This window comes from Telopea speciosissima, chromosome 1 (assembly GCF_018873765.1).
Source record: "Telopea speciosissima isolate NSW1024214 ecotype Mountain lineage chromosome 1, Tspe_v1, whole genome shotgun sequence".
Taxonomy (NCBI): domain Eukaryota; kingdom Viridiplantae; phylum Streptophyta; class Magnoliopsida; order Proteales; family Proteaceae; genus Telopea; species Telopea speciosissima.
Genome location: NC_057916.1, coordinates 35,964,622 through 35,984,488, shown reverse-complemented (window position 1 = coordinate 35,984,488; position 19,867 = coordinate 35,964,622). Strand labels below are relative to the sequence as shown.

The following is a 19,867-nucleotide window of genomic DNA, read 5'->3' as shown; positions in this document are numbered from 1 at the left end:
GATTGAGCACCGGTTGCCTATCAAAGACAACTTTAAACTGGTGAAGCAATTACCCAGGCGCATGGCACCTGATGTCGTCCTAAAAGTCAAGGACGAAATAGAGCGACTGCTTAAAGCAGGCTTTATAAGAACCGCTAGGTATGTGGACTGGGTATCCAACATAGTGGTTGTTGTAAAAATGAACGGGAAACTGAGGGTTTGTATCAACTTTAGAGACCTAAACAAGGTCACTCCCAAGGACGAGTACCCGATGTCGGTGGCCTATATGTTGGTAGATTCCACCTCTAAAAATTAGATAATGTCCTTCATGGATGGCCACGCAGGATACAATCAGATATTCATAGCGGAGGAAGACGTCCCAAAAATGGACTTTCGTTGCCTGGGGGCGCTGGGGACATATGAGTGGGTGGTCAGTGTTTGAACTGAAAAGCGCCAGTACAACCTTCCAGAGGGGAATGAACACCATATTCCACGACATGATCTGTACCTTTGTGGAGGTCTATATCGATGACGTGGTGGTCAAGTCGAAGCAGGCACAGGAGCACCTCGACCACCTCAGGAGGGTGTTTTTAAGAATGAGGACACATGGCTTAAAGATGAACCCATTGAAGTGTGCCTCCGGGGTGGCAGCCGGCAACTTCCTTGGCTTCCTGGTCCACCAAAAGGGGATCAAGGTGGAAAACAAGGCCAAGGCCCTCAAAGACACCAAACCACCTACAACCAAGAAAGAGCTGCAGAGGTTCTTGGGACAAGTGAACTTTCTCAGGCGTTTCATCTCCAATTCTGCAGGTCGAACGAAGGTTTTCTCCCCTTTGATAAAGCTCAAGGCCGATGAAGGGTTCAGGTGGGACGACACCCACCAAAGGGCATTTGACCAAATAAAGGATTACCTAACCAGACCTCCGGTCTTGATGCTGCCAAGAATGGGAATGCCGCTGAAGCTTTACATATCCGCAGCAGAGGGCTCAATAGGAAGCCTACTTGCACAAGACAATGAGGCCGGAGATGAGCAAGCCATCTTTTACCTTAGCCGGGCATTGACTGGGGTAGAGCAAAAATACACAACCATTGAGAAGCTGTGCCTGGCATTATTCTTCTCATGCACCAAGCTACGATACTACCTGCTATCGACCACAATAAACGTGATTTATCAGATCGACATAATTAATTACATGCTCACACGGCCTATTTCTAGAGGACGGATAGGGAAGTGGATTTTGGCTCTAACAAAGTTTGCCTTACAGTATGTACCTCAGAAAGCGGTCAAAGGGCAGGCCTTGGCGAATTTCCTGGCAGACCAACCTCCTATCGAGACAGGGAAAGGGAAGGGCAAGATGGAGGTATCGCGCGTTGGCTTGTTGCCTTGGAAGCTCTTCTTTGATGGATCCAGGACAGAGCAGGCCGCAGGGGCAGGAGTTGTGTTACAGTTACCGGTGGGGACAAAAATTGAAGTGGCTTTTCGACTTTGCTTCCCATGTTCCAACAACCAGGACGAATATGAGGGCCTCATACTATGGATCAACTCACTGCTTGACATGAAGATAACCACTGTTGAGATCATTGGAGACTCATAGTTGGTAATCAAACAGCTAGCCGGCGAGTACCGGTGCGAGAGCAAACACTTGGTCAGATACCATGCATTGGCTAGGAAGCTGATCGACAGCTTTTAAGACGTGGTGGTTTGACACGTCTCATGATCAAAGAATCAGGCTGCAAACTGCCTGGCCCAGGTTGCTTCCAAAATTGGGCTCCCGGAAGGCAGCTCGGAGAGGACCATTATCATAAAAAAGTAGGTATGGTCCTCCGTGTTACACCCGTACCCAAAATACACCCTAATATCCTGGGTCAAATTGAACTTTTACTGACCAGAGACGCCACGGTGCCAATGGTCAACACCTGTGACCTTAGATTGTAACAGTCAAGGAGGAAAGTTTGAACCCGAGGCTTGTATCCACACCCTGAGGGGCAATTGGACCGCACTATGGTTAAAACCTTGAACCCTAAATTTAAGTATACATATCCCCTTTGGAGTCCTGGAAGTGTGGGTCAAGGTCCGGCAACTTTCCTTGTAATTTGGGCCCTTACAGCAGCAACGGAGTCACGAATGGACTCACAAAACTGGTTCCGTTCGTGGATCCGTCCATACTATTTCTTACCCTTTTATGGTATTTTCATGTGGGATACACGTCCCCGTGTTACGGACACAATGACTAAGCCCTCAGACAAGATGGACCCCCACCCTTACCCTCTCTTGGTTTGTTGGGCCATTAAAGTGGGCCCACCAGACTTAATTAAAATGAATAATGGTTTCTCATACTTGGGTTTAGCCAAATAAGCCCTAGACTAGATACCTTTTAGGACCTTAGGCTAAGCCAAATGTGCCCTATCTAATTGGACCTAATAGGGTTTGTAACCTTAGCCAAACAGGCCTTAAGGCCCAACTTGAATATAAATGATTCTTATCCTTGGGGGGGACCTAGGCAAACAAGCCCTTAGGCCCATTTCTTTTATAAAAGGAGGGCTCAGCTCTAAATTCTCCCATTTCTCCCCCTCCAAGCCGAACCGTGGAGGAGAAGAAGAAAGAAAGAGGAATGGGAGGGGAAGGAAGAAAATGAAAGGGGAAGCAAGAGGGGTCTTGCTGCCCTACCTCCTGTCCTCTTGCTATCCGGACAAGGATTGAAGAAAATAAGAAAAGGGAAGAAGGAGAGAGGAGAAGGTGGATCTTCAAGGCTGGCTGAAGTTGGGGTTTGAGCTCCACTCACCTAGGTATGCCTCCATCCTACTACACCTCCCCCTTCTCCATTTATACTTGGCTTTAGATGAGTTTTGCTAAGGAGGAGCTGACCTAAGGTTCCATTTGGGACACTAGGTGGAGCATAGCCCTTAATGGGACTCTACTAATAAAGACCAATCCCTAATGTTAGCTCTACTCATCCAATGTATAGCCATTTCTGTTGTTCCATGATTTTTCCAAACCCTAAACCTCATATTTGGGTAAAAGGAGTTAAATGCTTGTGTGATCTTGGACCCATGAGGTGGGACTAGGTTTTAGTGACCCTAGGAAGACCTATGACTCCCCTCTATGACCCTGAGGGCCATGTGAACTCCAGGTTCCAAGATGGGGAAGAAAATCCTAAGAAATCTCAGAAAGAACCTCGACAGATGCACGAACATATCCAGTGTCGTGGTTCTGTCCATTAGTCCATCCAGTGTATGTTGGTGACTAGTTCGAGCGGAACCAGGAACGAACTCACCTATTTGTTCCATCCGTGGTTCCGTTCCCTCTCGGGAATGTCTCAGGGATCGAACGGATTCATGTGGAGGTTCCGTCCGTTAATCCGTCCCCCTTATTTTGACCTTTTGGCCTGAACGGAGCCAGGGACGGACTCACTCTATTGCTTTCGTCCGTGGGTCCATCCGTGTTGTCTTGTTTAAAACCCAACTTTGACCTTAGGGGCATAAAATATGACCCCTCTATATAGCTTTTAACACTTGCTCTCGCATCTTTAGGCTACCCAACTCGTTGGAAAGAACACGTGCCTGTGAGATTCATGTCAACCACGTCGGGTGATACCCGAGTTAGGTGAGCGAGTTTTGGGTGACTGTTTGGGTTTGCTATTTACTAATTATATATTATCATGCCATTATATGATAAATAAGCATGTTGCATCTTTGCATCCTTTATCTTGATTGTGAATGGATTGATCATGGATCCTTGGATTGTTTAATTATTGTATTGGGTTACGGTGCCGGGTGTACCAGTACCGGAACCCCAGAAACATCTATGAAATTTATTGCTTTGTTATCCTGATCTGTATGTGCCATGCCGTGCTGGTACCCGGGTACTAGATGGAATGGGGACGATAGGACTTGCACATAGTATATCTGTGGTTAGGATTTTTGTTCCCTTATGCTACAACCCTTACCAATAGGGGTTTATGTGTTGGATAGTCAGAGCACCTGTTGCTTGTGGGGGAGAAAGGTCAGGTCAGGGGCAGTGATGGCTATCGGAGTCTGCTACTAGGTGGTCTGGTGGCTTCGACCGGCATAGGCTCCCTTGTGATAGCTGAGGTTTCATTGTGGAGATAAGTTAAGTGACCCATAGTGTCTCTAGAGTTATCATAGTAGCATAAACCTGACTTAGAATTTGTGTGCTAGTTGGAAAATAAATCTAACATGTGCATACATCATGGATTGATTTCAAATTATGTGTTCGTGTGTATAAGCATTCCCCTTTGCTCTCTCACTAGATTGTGGAGCTAACCCCGTTGCGTAACCTCTTTTTAGTTGATTATGCAGGAAATCTCTTGATGAGCTCCTATGGATGCGAATCGAGTGGAGCCAGTGGCTTGGCCTTGAATGTCGATGTACACCCAAGAATGGTGCCCTTGTGGCATGATTTAAATCTGTACTGTTGTAACCATCTTTAGTCATGTACTGACTCCATGTATAAATTTATGGAAATTACTTGATGGATGCAGGATATAATAGCTGTAAAATATGTTATCATTAATGGACAGACACCTTGTATTATTCGATTTTAAATTTATTTACCCTTCCGCTGAATTCGATCTCTTTATTTTGGAATGAATTATTCCATTGGTCACGCACTTTGACACTATCATGTTTTTTATATTGGGTAGGCTGTGGATCGGGACATTGTATCTGTAATCTTGGTAGTATTGGGATGACATTTGTCATCCCGGTCATCCCTATTTCTTATAATATATCCTTTATTGGGATTGGGGCGTGATAATTTGGTATCAGAGCGTGATGCTCTGCATCGACCGCAGTCTGGCATAACCTCTTGATTTACTCTCAACAATTAGGTTCTAAATAAAAGTCTCAAGAATCATAAATAAGTGTATACAGACATAGGGAGAAGATTAGCTAGGGTGCAATTGAACAACCTAGAAAATAATAGACAATTAAGAAACTAGGACTTGAAGTGCATGCTTGTCTGGGTGTTAGCTACTAGGTTGCATTTTTATACCCTTAAGGGAATATTACATGGATTTCGCAAGAACGTCTAAGAATCCAAAAATTTAAAGGAAAAATGTAAATGTATATATATACATATATATTGAGTTAAATTTCAATCTTCCATATGTTCAAACCCTCCCTTGGAGGTAATTACATTCTTTCAACCAAACATACACTTCAAACTATCACCAAAGCCTTTAAAGTTTAACTGATCAAAAAAAAAGGGGAGAAGAAAACAGAGAAGAGCTAAAAGAAAAAGAGTTCCAACAAGTTTAAGACAAGTCAAGAAAATCCTAAACTAAACAACTTTTGATGTTGAAATGAGCGACTGGGCTAGCTCTCCATGCCATCACGATCATTTGTCCTCTCGCTTCTGCTATAGAAGAGGAAAGTGTTGATGTCATTCAGTTCTTTTTCTATCCTCTTGAGGCGTTGATCACAAGAAGAGAATTGCCCCTTGATTTCTTCAAATCCCTCTGTCAACCTCAGATTCATACGCCTTATGGCCATGAGAATAGCATTTGCACCTACATCCCCTGCACTGGAAGCCCCTGTGGTGTGCTGTCTGGACCCCACTACCTCTACATCATCATCCTCACTCCCTCAGACTCTTCCACCCCCTCCATAGTTGACTGGCTCCTCGGAGCTGTAGGAATTGCATGATATGCCCATTCGCTACAACACATTAAACCCAAATGGTCCTTCAGAGCTTGTTTCTTTGGGTTCATTGTCGAAGTCTATTCTAAAATGGAGAAAGATCTGGGTAAGCAGCCTACCATAGGGCAATGTGTTCTTGCAGCGAGGGTTGGTCACTGCATGTGCCATATGTTGGATGATAACATAAGGGAGACATGTTTTTTGGCCAGTATAGAGGGAGTATGCTAGTGATGCTACCATCAAAGGAGGCTAGGTGCTATGTCCTTTAGAGGGGGGCAAGTTTGTCTGGGCAATGTATGTAAGGACCCGCTAGGAAGTACCAAATCTCGAGAGGTCATCACTATCATCAAACACATAATTGGTAACTGTTAGATACAGCAGCTGACGATCAGTAGGAGACAAACATCTGTTGGGGTCGCTCCCAGGAGGATAATACACCCTGTTCCATTCTGCAGAGATGTTCAGAAGTATCCCCAATTCCACCTCATTGAAAGCAATAGGCACCCCCTTTACAAAAGAAGTTAATTTAATGTTGTCCGCATCCTCATGGATAAGCACTAGATTAGAGTAAAACTCCCTGACCAGGGTGGGGTAGTAGAATTCGGGGATGGTCAGCATGCTACTCCACCTTAAATTGCTGAATCTGATATCCACTTTAAGGGCAATCAGTTCCTCAATCACAGCGTCCCTCTCCATTAAAGTCTTCCTATCATGGAAATGTTCTTGATAAAGGCCCTCGGTCTCTACAGATATAAATCTCTCGGCATAAAAGGGCAGGGGTGGAGGTGGCAAAATGGCTAGAGCGTTCCTCCTGCATGGGGCCATGGATTAATCCCTACACGCAAGAGACCAACAAAGGACAACCATGATTGAACCAAACTTAAATAAATAAGATAAAGCATATATGTGCATATATGGATGCAAACACATGTATTTTTGTAGGAGTTACTTGGACAAGAGAAGTTACACAACAATTAGACAAGCCATAACTACCAATAGGGAGTATGATTGCCTTAGAGAAAAATGAATTCCCTAGGGCATGGAAATGGGAGGAGGTGAATTTATAGAAACAAACCTATGCCCTTGGTTACCATATGTTCCCAATCAAAATACCAAACTCGTGATTTGATTAAATGAAAACTTTAATAAACAACAAAGTTTGAATGTGGAAGAATCAACAAAAAAGGGAAATGAACTTCAAATTTCTATCCTAGGAATCACACAAATAGTCAAATGTTCTTGAAGAAGTGTTAATGAGTTAATTTCCATGGAAGTTATAGGGCATACGATGGAGTTAGTCGTATCCTGAAGTTCTTTCCCAAAACAGTGGGAATTTGGGAGTTTATCCCAATCTTTACCTAGAAACAATTTGAATAGTTCTACTAAACATAGTATACTCAAATAACAATCTTAAGTGTTTCCCTGAAAGGAATTAAAAACACATTCAAAACACATAATACACAAAAAAAAAAAAATTTAATTAACCCACACCAACAGCATTGTTCGGGTGTGGGGCTTTATCCAACAAAACCCTAGTCTCAATCGAAGTTCCAGCATGGCTCAGTATCCACATGGTTGTGTGAATGCAAATGGAAGCTAGGACACTTTAGAGTCCACCACTAATATCAATTGCAAATTAAAAGAAGTAAAAAGGGAAGGGAAGGACGCAACCAGAACCCTGAGATTGAGATAGGAAACCTAGAGAGGGAGAGGAAGGGAAGAACCTTTACCTTGAGGCAATGGGGGTCAGTTCTTGATGTTGTGGATCTCAAAGTCGCAAGAGGAAGGTGATGGAAGCGCGAACGGAAGGCCCTTGGAGAATCCCCTGCTCTACGGTTCCGTTCACCCTTGGAGCCAAAATGAATTTGAAAAACTCGTGGCTGTGTTTTTATAAAAATTTGGCGAATGGACACACGAACGGAGCCACCATCGTGATTCCGTCCGTAAATTCTGTCCAGCGTAAAATTTTAATTTTTCGTTCCTAGAACTGCACGGAACATCGAACGGAACCACGACTAAGGATCCGTCCGTAGTTTCGTTCATTTCAGTATTTTTATCAAACCAAGCTCTTTGAGAATGGACGAACAAATGGACTCACGTTACATAATCCGTCTGTTAATTCGTCCTGCCTATTTTGCTAGGAGCCATGAACGGACTCACAACATTGATTTAGTCCGTGAGTCTGTCCGTGTTCTTTTGGGAATTTGAGCCCAATCTTTTGTGACCTTGTGGTCATGCCTATGTGTGATGATTATATGACTATACCTTGAATCTATACCCATGTTGTCTGATCTATTCATGTTAATTGTTTGATCTTATTTTATGCCTTAGGGTCAAAATGTTGGGGCCTACACCAGTAAGGCAAGTCCGTAGGGAGTGATAGTCATTAAATATACACTATGGCTTCCATTTTATATGAAATGGAGTGTTTTCCTTGAGAATGAAAATCCTTAAGCCCCGATGAGCCCCTCTCCCTCAGGAGACAAGCGAATGAAATAAAACACCAGAGTGAGATATATCATGTTCCTAGATAAAGTGAAGAAGGGTAGACAAGGAAATAGATTTCATTAATAATATTAAATTAGTAATCTTAAGTAAAAAAGGGGAATTAGAGCACATGAAGAGGTAGGCAATGTAAGTTTTACTTGAAGGGTTGTAAGACTCGTGAGCAAAGAAACTTAAATTAATTAAGAAGCTTGAACCCCATTCACTACACTTGAATCAAATAGGAAGAGTGGGAACTTAGAACAGAGTGGAATCTTTTTCCCATTCCAAGTACAAGGCGTAGTATAAAGAACCAAGTATGAGGTAAGTATTATGCAACCCACTTAGCTCATAAAAAGAAGAAAACTAAACCTATACAGTGTAGAAACCTTAATGGGATGTATAGGATCCAAAATTCGTGGCCAGACAGAGGAAGAAAAGATAATGACCTAATAACAGGCTTGTTGTTTTAAATAACTTAGTTTAAGCAATTAATGGAGACATTGTACAAGTGAAAGCCCACTTAGGTAATCCCCCAAGTCAATGGCAGTCCCATTTTGATTTTTAGCTTAGTTCATCCAGACCTTTAATTAGATCCATGGATAGAGTGCCAAATTGTATTTAGAATTTCCAAACGACCTTGATCATGAAAATAGTGAGGTTTATAATGTTGGACAAACCTCGGAATATAAATGGACAACTAATCGCGGATTTCTCCATTTCTATGAAGTCTATCGGACTCGCATCCTAGTTGTGACCTGTTCTTATACCAGATCCATCTGTGATTATTGTCTTCTGAACTGGATCTTCTAACTTGTTGAACCTTAAGATTGACTTTCCTTCATAGGTTAACCTTGTTGATGGGGGCATCCTTAGGGACGTAACTATATTCCCTAATTTATTTGGTACTTAGATGTGTATGTGTGGAATTTGAGACCAAATAGGTACTTTCCCTAAACCCGTAAACGCTTGACTTGGACGGTTTCCTTGTACTGCTGGTATGACCTTGGCCTTAATCTTACTGTATTGATTAACTTGAGCCCTGACCTTGGTTAGGCTATTCGCGGGTTAATAGTTAACAAATTTGATGTTGGCCCTAGATAAGCCACGGATAGGCTAATTAGCAAGGCTTGCCTAACCTGGGGCATCATTTAGAAGAGTTGACTTAAACCGAGACTAAGAAGTGATTGTTTAGTCCTCGAAAGGGGACTGATATAGACTTACCTTCTGTTGGATGGTTGATTTGTAGACTTATGAGGTTGTGAAGGCTGGAATTGAAGGATGTAACATGACCTTTTCCAACAATAGATATGAATGGAGTAATGGGTCACCAAATGCATTCCCTCCGTGTTGGGAGTGAACAATAGGAGATTCCATCAATATTTCAATTCATTCTAAAGTTGAGTAGGGTAATGGAAGGATTTGAAGTGAAAGCATTTAGGAAAGAACCTTGTGTAATGGATAGTATAAGTTTGACCTTGCGATTCAAAGAGATGAGAATTTAATACCGACCTACTTTTGACTAGAATCCCTGATATAATCTGAGTAGTGGTTGAATAGAAAATGTTATCTTTTAAAGTATCCTCGCTTGTTGGAGTCCCTAGTCACGTCAAAATTTGAGGATGAAATTTTTATAAGATTGGGGGAATGTTACACCCGTACCCAAAATACACCCGAATATTTTGGGTCAAATTGAACTTTTACTGACGGGAGATGCCACGGTGCCAATGGTCAATACCTGTGACCTCGGATTGTAACAGTCAAGGAGGAAAGCTCGAACCCGAGGCTTGTATCCACACCTTGAGGGGCGATTGGACCGCACTATGGGTAAAACCTTGAACCCTAAATTTAAGTATACATATCCCCTTTGGAGTTTTGGAAGTGTGGGTCAAGGCCATAACTTTCCTTGTAATTTGGGCCCTTACAGCAGTAACGGAGTCACAAACGGACTCACAAGACTGGTTCCGTTCGTGGATCCGTCCGTACTGTTTCTTGCCCTTTTGTTGTATTTTTATGTGGGACCCATGTCCCCATGTTCCAAACACAATGACTAAGCCCTCGGACAAGATGGACCCCCACCCTTACCTTCTCTTGGTTTGTTGGGCCATGAAAGTGGGCCTACCAGACTTAATTAAAATGAATATAGATTTCTCATACTTAGGTTGAGCCAAACAAGCCCTAGACTAGAATACCTTTTAGGACCTTAAGCTAAGCCAAATGTGCCCTAACTAATTGAATCTAATAGGGTTTGTAACCTTAGCCAAACAGGCCTTAAGGCCCAACTTGAATATAAGGGATTCTTATCCTTGGGGGGGGGGGGGAACCTAGGCAAACAAGCCCTAAGGCCCATTTCTTTTATAAAAGGAGGGCTCAGCTCTAAATTCTCCCATTTCTCCCCCTTCAAGATGAACCATGGAGGAGAAGAAGAAAGGAAGGAGAAGAAGAAGAAAGGAAGAGGAATGGGAGGGGAAGGAAGAAAATGGAAGGGGAAGCAAGAGGGGTCTTACTGCCCTACCTCCTCTCCTCTTGCTGTCCGGACAAGGATTGAAGAAAAGAAGAAAAAGGGAAGAAGGAGAAAGGAGAAGGAGGATCTTTAAGGCTAGCTAAAGTTGGGGTTTGAGCTCCACTCACCTAGGTATGCCTCCATCCTACTACACTTCCCCTTTCTCCATTTATACTTGGGTCCATTAGATGAGTTTTATAAGGAGGAGCTAACCTAAGGTTCCATTTGGGACTCTAGGTAGAGCTTAGCCCTTAATGGGACTCTACTAATAAAGACCAATCCCTAATGTTAGCTTCACTCAGCCAATGTACAACCATTTCTGCTGTTCTATGATTTTTCTAAACCCTAAACCTCATATTTGGATCAAAGGAGTTAAATCCTTGTGTGATCTTGGAACCATGAGGTGGGACTAGGTTCTAGTGACCCTAGGAAGACCTATGACTCCCCTCCATGACCCTGAGGGCCATGTGAACTCCAGGTTCCAAGATGGGGAAGAAAATCCTAAGAAATCTCAGAAAGAACCTCAGCGGATGCACGAACGGATCCAGTGTTGTGGTTCTGTCCGTTATTCGGCCCAGTGTATGTTGGTGATTGGTTCGAGAGGAACTAGGAATGGATTCACCTATTGGTTCCATCCGTGGTTCCGTTCCCTCTCGGGAATGTCTCAGGGATTGAATGGATGCAGGAACGGATTCATGTGGAGGTTCCATCCGTTAATCCGCCCCCCGTATTTTGACCCTTTGGCCTAAACAAAGCCAGGGACGGACTCACTTTGTTACTTCCGTCCGTGGGTCCATCCGTGCTGTCTTATTTAAAACCCAACTTTAACCTTGGGGGTATAACATAGGACCCCTCTATACAGATTTTAACACTTACTCTCACATCTTTAGGCTACCCAACTCGTTGGAAAGAATGCGTACCGGTGAGATTCATGTCAACCACGTCGGGTGATACCCGAGTTAGGTGAGCAGGTTTTGGGTGACTGTTTGGGTTTGCTATTTACTAAATATTCATTAACATGCCATTATATGATAAATAAGCATGTTGCATCTTTGCATCCTTTATCTTGATTGTGAATGGATTGATCGTGGATCCTTGGATTGTTTCATTATTGTATTGGGTTACGGTGCTTGGTATACTGATACCGGAACCCCAAAAATATCTATAAAATTTATTGCTTTGTCATCTTGATCTGTATGTGTCGTGCCGTGCTGGTACCCGGGTACTAGATGGAATGGAACATTGATGCACCCGGAATACCTCTCGGGATGATAGGACTTGTATATGGTATATCTGTGGTTAGGATTTTTGTTCCCTTATGCTACGACCCTTACCAACAGGGGTTTATGTGTTGGATAGTCAGAGCACCTGTTGCCTGTGGGGGAGAGAGACCAGGTCAGGGGTAGTGATGGCTATCGGGTTTATCACTGGGTGGTGTGGTGGCTTAGACCGGCGCAGGCTCCCTTATGATAACTGGGGCTTCATTGTGGCGATAAGTTAAGTGGCCCACAGTGTCTCCCGAGTTATCATAGTAGCATAAACCTGACTTAGAATTTGTGTGCTAGCTAGAAAATAAATCTAACATGTGCATGCATCATGGATTAATTTCAAATTGTGTGTTCGTGTGTATGTGCATTCCCCTTTGCTCTCTCATTAGCTTATGGAGCTAACCCTATTGCACAACCTCTTTTTAGTTGATTATGCAGGAAATCTCTTGATGAACTCCTATGGATGCGAATCGAGTGGAGCCAGTGGCTTGGCCTTGGATGTTGATGTACATCAAAGAATGGTGCCCTTATGTCGTGATTTAAATCTTTAATTTTGTAACCATCTTTAGTCATGTACGGACTCCATGTATAAATTTATGAAAATTACTTGATGGATACGGGATATAGGAGCTGCAAAATATGTTATCATCAGTGGACAGACACCTTAAATTATTCGATTTTAAATTTATTTATGCTTCCACTGAATTCGATCTCTTTATTTTGGAATGAATTATTCCATTGGTCACGCACTCTGACACTATCATGTTTTTTATATTGGGTGGGCTGTGGATCGGGACACTGTATCTGTGAACCTGATAGTATTGGGATGACATTTGTCGTCCCGGTCACCCCTTTTTCTTATAATATATCCTTTATTGGGATTGGGGTGTGACACTCCATCCTCGAACCTAACCAAGTAGAGGTAAACCAGGTAGAAGATATGCAGCTCGATTGGCGGACTCCAATTGTCCAGTACTTGAGCAATCCCAGGCCCGAGTTCGACGGAAGGATCAAAGACAGGGCCATGGGGTATGTATTAATTGGAGTCGACCTCTACAAGAAGGGGAAAGATGACCTTTTACTCAAATGTGTCAGCCTGAACGAGGCCACATTGATTATGGTCGAAGTTCACGAGGGCATATGCGGAGCGCACCAGGCTGGGCCTAAGATGAGATGGTTAATTTGATGCTATGGGTATTATTGGCCGATGGTGGTAACGGGCTGTGTTAGGTATGCCAGAGGGTGCCGGGCATGTCAAGTCCACGGTCCGGTGAATCGCTTGCCAGCGGTGGAGTTTAATCCAGTAGTCAAACCATGGCCATTTAGGGGATGGGCCATGGACTTGATAGGAAAAATCAGCCCTCTGACCACGTGAGGGCACTGCTTCATCATTGTGGCAACCGATTACTTTACAAGATGGGTCGAGGGGGTACCGATGAAAGCAGTTAATCAAACGGACATCATCCGATTTCTTAAGAGTCACATCATTCAAAGATTTGGATTCCCGAAGACCATTACTTGCGATAATGGGACCATTTTCACAGGTGATGAGGTCATGGCATTCGCAGCCGAATTGGGGATAATGTTCACTCATACCACTCCGTATTAAGCCCAAGGCAATAGGCAAGCCGAGGCGAGTAACAAAATATTAAAGAACTACCTGGCTAAGGTGGTGGATAACAACCCAAGGAGATGGGCAAACATGTTATTCGAGGTTTTGTGGGCCTTCTGGACGTCACAACAGATAAGTACAGCCACCACGACTTTTGCTCTGACATACGGGTATGACACTGTGCTCCCTATGGAGATTAGTGTAAGGTCAGCATGAGTTGCATACCAGCAAGGGCTCACACCAATAGCCTACAACGAAGAGAAGTTGGCCGAGTTGGATGACCTGGACGAGGAACGTCTGGCGGCGTTTGATAGGATGCGGGTGCAGAAGAGAAAGGTTGTGACGGTCTACAATAGGAGGGTTAGCCCTAAGTACTTCCAGGAAGGGGACCTCATTTGGAAGGTCGTATTGCCAATTGGCTCGACAGACCCTAGGTTTGTTAAGTGGTCCCCAACATGGAAAGGCCCACTCACAGTTTACCAGGTACTCCGAGGCGATGTGTACAGACTGAGAGACCTGGATGGGGACATTCAACTGAGACCCATAAACGGAAGGTTCCTCTAAACCTTCCACCTTACAATCTAGGATCTGGGGTGACTCGGCATAACACCAGGGCGACAAATGGAGCGGCCTGAGTGAGGCCAAATTTGGAGGATCCAGTCTGGAAAATGAAGTGCATTCCCAAAAGAAAGAGAGTACACGGCCAAACAGGCCAAAAAAGTAAGACAACGGGGAACATGCTCCCAGGCTGTTACAAAAGAAGAGGGCACGTAGGCCTAATCAAAATAGTCTCGTGGGAGGGAACCCTGGATGTCACTCCATTGCTTCTCCATGATTGACAGTCGCTCCGTGGCCACGACTAGGGTGGCTTGGCGGCTTGCTCTCAGCGACCTCTGCTTCTTGGCCGCAGCATTGACAGAGCTGGCTTGGAGCAACATGGCCTACGAACCACGTAGTTTTCCATCAATCTCTAAGGCCAGAGTGGCCCGATCAGCCCAAAGGGTCGCAAGCTCGATTTCCAAATGCTGGATGTCGTTGTCAATTTGGGCTAATTTTTCCTCTCCTTTTCTCACTCCAGCCAGGATGGCCTGGAGTTTGCCCCGGAAGTTCTTGACTTTCTCGTCTAGGGCCGTCACGTTCTTGAGTGCAAGGGGGGCTAAGGTTGTCACGTTGAACATGAACGTGACGGCCCGGTCTAGCCACTCCTTAATGTAGGCAGGAGGATCAGGAGAGGATAGCAGCATCCGCAACGCTTTGGCAACAACGATTAGCTTCTCGGTACCGACTGCATTACGAAAGGGGGTCTATAGAAAGGAAGATAGGAGGGACTTGGCGTTTGCTATCTGGGCCAGGTCAGGTGCGGCCCCAGAGCTTGAAGGATCATTTGGCATAGGGCAGTGTCTGGCTCTTGCGTAAGAGGAGAAGGAGAAGGAGTCCTGGACCTGGGGGAGCCGAGCGTGTTTCCACCCTCTGACACATCATTACCAGAACCCTTATCCATCACAGCCTCGCAGCTGAAAGCGCCACCTTTGGGGGATTTGGAAGAGGATGACTCGGACTCGTTGGAGTTGGTGATCACTACTTTTAAAGATCTGGTGGGGGCTACGTGCTTCAGTCGTGCGCTTGACCTGGTACGGTCCTTCATGAGCACAGGAGGAGGAGCCTTCAGGGAGGATGAGCCGGCCAACTCTTGGTGTGGACAAGAGGAGGCCAAAAGAGTAGCAGTAGAAGCACTAGGCGGGGCAGTTTTGGTCTTGCCCTTTTTGGCCATACTTGGAGCAGAGGCCTTGGTCGTGCCAGTTTTTGGAGGGCTAGTGCACTTGCATTTCTTGCCTTTTGGGGAAGGCATTTTCTCAGACTCAACATTGTCTGATGGCGACACACGCTCGTGTTGGGCCATTTGGACTAAGAGGACAGGCTGAGCAGGAGGGTTGGTTGCAACAACAAAGGAAGCTGGTCAGTCAACACTTGAGGATGGCACAACAAAAGACGGTGTGAGGGATGCTTACCAGGGAGTTGGAGGGTTGCGCCCTTTTCTACTTGGGGGCAGCAGACTTGAGTGTGGCCCAGACAGGTGTACCCACGGCACTAGTGGTTAAGGACGTGGGGAGAGGCTGACTACCTTCTCGATGCTCTAGAGATTGGAAAAGTGAGGAAAAGTATGAGCCCCACCAGGCCATGAATTCTTCGGATGCAGCAGGTTGGGACGTGAAGAATTAGAGCTTGAACTGGGACAGAACCAGAGCGTTCATGGATGAAGCATGAACAATCTCCGCCACGTCTGAATAAACCAATCACTCCTGGATGAATAATAGTTGAGGCAGGGAACAGCCTGGCAAAAGCCAAATTGGCACACATAGTAGTGAGGATTGTACATCTCAAAGCCACACGCATTATTGTCGGACGGCTCTAGGGTGACACAGATGTGGAGATCCTGGCAGATCAGGAACCATCCCCACATGGCAGGGGCTAACATAGAATGATCAATCACTAAGGAAAGCCACTGGGGATTGCTTTCATGAATCGGAAAGGCACAAAGAATTCACCCTCTTGATCAGGCTCGAAAGAGGAGAAGAAATTGTGATACTCCTCCAGGGTTTTCAGGTCATGATGGGGGGAGGAGGCAAAGAGGAAGCCCGCTATGATTTACACCGAAAGCGGTGATGGGATTGTGTACAAGTCCTGAAAATAGGCACGGAGCCACATTTGTAGGATCCAGAAAGGACCGCCACCATAGGCGAAGTCAGACTCGACGATGTCATTGCAGCCCCAATAAAGGGCGGCCAGGATGAAGGAAGCCAAGTCAAGTGAACGGCCTTAGGCAAGGGTGTTGGCCAGGCACAGATAGGTCTTAGAGATTTTGTTCGAGCGAACACAAGCTAAGTAGCGGCAAATCCAAAAGAGGAAGAAGGCCGTAAGCTCTAAATCCAGGACCGGACTATGGGATTTTCGATAATGCTGCAAGTAGAAGCTGAAACTCACGGATTTTGTAAGCTTGAGACCGTGATCAATCTCGGTTCCCTGAGTATTTGTAAAACTCAAAGAGGAACCATTGAACTCCTCTCCGTCGGCCTTGAGATCAGTCAGAGCTCCCACATCCAAAAGGGTTGGGGTCACCTTGCTAAAAGAAAGTGGAAGAAGTTCATGGACCGTGACCAACAGCGAAGGGCGGCCTGAAGTAGAGGACGGTCAAGGGGGAAGGAGATACTTGAAAGTTGGATGGCATGCAAAACGCCAAGGGTGGATAGGAGCTCAGAGTGGTCACAGACCACACGATCCACCCAGGTCTTCTAGTCGGGGAGGTAGTGAGGCCAGAGGCGCCCGAAGGCTTTCTCCCCGAGTTCGAGGGGGGCCTCCGATCGAAAGAGGAGTTCCTCCGCCTCATGCTTAGGGAAGTTCGAGAAGCCCACAGGGAGAGAAGAAAAAGCGGGACCGAGCTTGAAAAAAGGAGGCTCAGGAAAAGGGATTTGCACCTCAACTTGGGCGGAAGAAGGAAGATGGGAGCGCTTTTACACCAGGACGGCCTCCATTTCTTGAGCCATCGAGGGAGCATTGGAGGTTTCAGCCAGGGCGACACCGGTCTCCTCCCATGGAACAATCTTTTAATGAGTTTGAGCCACATGGCACTACTCAAAGAGGTTGTGAGGGGCATTGTTTGCTCCTAAAAACCGTCGGCCCAGATTCAGTTGGATCAAGGATCCAAGATGGATGGCCAGGCTGCAAGCCGTATGGATGTGACCCACTTGGGCACGATCCTATCTCATTGACCCAGAGGCAGAGCCACATGGCAAGTGCTCAAGAGAGTACTGAAAGAAGAGGGAAATCGCTTAAGAGACGTGAGAACGCAGTTTGAGGTGGGTCCCACCATGGTAACAGACGGTTGGAAGTAATACAGGCCTGATGGGACACATGGCAAGCGCTGATTAAGGCTTGGAAGTATGGGACTGAGAGAAACGAGGTTTTATGGGGGGCAACCACACAAACTGATAAGTAGGAGAGTCTCTCCTATATAAGGAAGACAACTGATATCGACCAGAGGATCACACATCTGACAAAAACCAAAAGCTTTATTTTATTCTTTTATTGTTTTCTTTTGTTTCTCTGGATTGAAAGAATGTACGGTCATGTACTAGGAGTGGCACAGATGTACTTTTGGGGCCCATGCCCACAATTGGTATGATCGAAATACACCTACTTTTCAGTCTTGTTTAACATTTTTAGTGTTAATTAGCTTAGTCTCTTTCGTTTACAATCTGTTAGTTTACCTATTTTGCGACTTACGTTGTTGGCTTAACCCAAAAGACCTTAGAGCTACTCAGGCAAGAGGAAGACGGACTTCCTAGTTAGAAGTTAGAACAGGCCGTAACAGCCTCGTTTGAACCTACGCAAAGGTTCTGGCACGCCAGCGCTATTTTCACCATGTGCGTGTGCCCTTGTGTGTGAGTATTGTGATTTTTTTTCCAACAGTAACCAACAGCTTATATTATCGAAAAAGATCTTGTGCATCCTATACTATTCTTGTGATTTCTACTGAAACCTTGAAGATCCTCCAACCCCTACTCTCTCTGATGTCTCTAACAAGGTACAACAAGGTTAGAAACCCTAGCAATTATGGCAAAATCAGGTTGTACATAGCTCGTCTTTCACTTGCAAGAGAACCACCCACTCTTGTTGTTCCTTGATCTTTAGACTGGTATGAGGACCACCCACTCATGACGGATTCAGATCCTCTACTGCCAAGCTGCCCGACTGGACGGTACTGTTGAGACACAGCGAGGTGGAGAATGACCACCTTACCCTTGCCCGAGCACCTTTCTGCTAAAATGTTGAAGATTTTCTAACCCCTTTCTCTCTCTTTCTCTCTGTTTGTCTTTGTTGAGGAGTTGATCGATGGCAATGACATTGTACTAGTCCTCCTAACCATTCTTAAGGGCTTTGATGATTGACGATGGATCTGATTTAGGATTTAGAGGGGTGAGACATCAGCTATGAGAGAGAACCAGACTCGGGCAATTTTCATTTGACTCGGGAAAATCACCGAGGCACTTGTGAATTAGACCAACTCGGATTGAGTCTGGTCATTTTTTGTATTGAACGAGTTTCCATGACTATTGACCAGGTTTTGGCACTTTTTTGACTCGACTCGGGTGATTCGTCTGGATCAAAACCTGAATTTTCAACTATTTTTACATGGATTTTTTTTTTTATCTTTTTTGTCCTTCGTAGAAACAAACGGAGCCAATAATAGAAAAAAAATTTCTTACTCAGGAAGGCATAGGAACCCTTTAGTTTTGGAACCTTTAAGTCTAAAAACATTGTTTGAGTGTGGACAGAAGATTCCAAAAAGTAAAGTGAGCCCATCCAATGAATCCTCCATGCATGACCCTAATATCTACTACTTTATATATCATGTGGAGCCCAAAATTTGTGGCCTAGCATAGTAACATCCATTAAGTTTTGCCCAAAGAATAAATGGCACATGGGAAAATGAAGCATAGAAGATCCAATAGAAATCAGTGACTGTAGACACTGAATTTTGTCACCCCCCGGCGATGATGACAACAAGACACGGACAGACATCGGTATCTCTCTCAAGAAGGACTCTTGTCCCTACATCTAAGCCAAATCACCCTAACATCCCTAAAATGACTTATAAGACCCTTTTACCAAATGCTGAAGGAGGTACTGCTCACCTTCCCCGACATAAAATTTTATGAAGAGTCAAAAGGAAGGAAAAAAACCTTGAAAAGCCCAAAGAAAGAAGCCTAATAGGCCCAAACAGGCCCAAAAGAGCAAAGAAGCCCATTTAAGGCCCAAAAGTGTGGGGAGTGACATACTCTGACCATGGCGCCGTGGACAGTCCTCCACGGCACCGTGGAAGCCTCCCACGGTAGCGTGGAAAAAAACTACGCCTTCGTGGGAGGCTACGATGTCATCCTAATGACGTCGCCCATGGTGCCGTGGTGGATCCTACGGCGCCGTGATTCCTGGGTCCCCTCCCTATAAGTAGGAGGGTCCCCCTCCCCCAAAATCAAGGAAAAAGAGGTAGAGAGACCCTCCCATTTCTCCCACTCAAGCTCTCTTGCCCCCTTTTGAGTTATTCTGAGGTGAATGTGAGCGGTTCTGTCCGAGTCATGGGTAGATCCTTCAATTACCCACTTGAGTGAAGAATGCTCCCGTCCCAACCCAGTTGCTATTCCATCAGTATACGGATAGCAATAATCTCTTTTTTATAGCCGTTATTCTGTCTGTATACAGATAACGAGAATCCCTTATACAGCCGTTGCTTTGCCCGAAGTCTGAGTAACGAAAGCCATCTCATTTAGTCCTTACTCTGTCCGACAAGAGAGAGTCAAGCTG

General features: G+C 45.0%; 1 protein-coding gene across 2 annotated transcripts in view; it reads right to left on the bottom strand.

Annotated features, from left to right (window-relative positions):
- Positions 1–19,867, bottom strand: part of LOC122648572 (cysteine synthase-like) — a 65,026-nt gene that overhangs the window by 26,304 nt on the left and 18,855 nt on the right. The window lies entirely within an intron of this gene.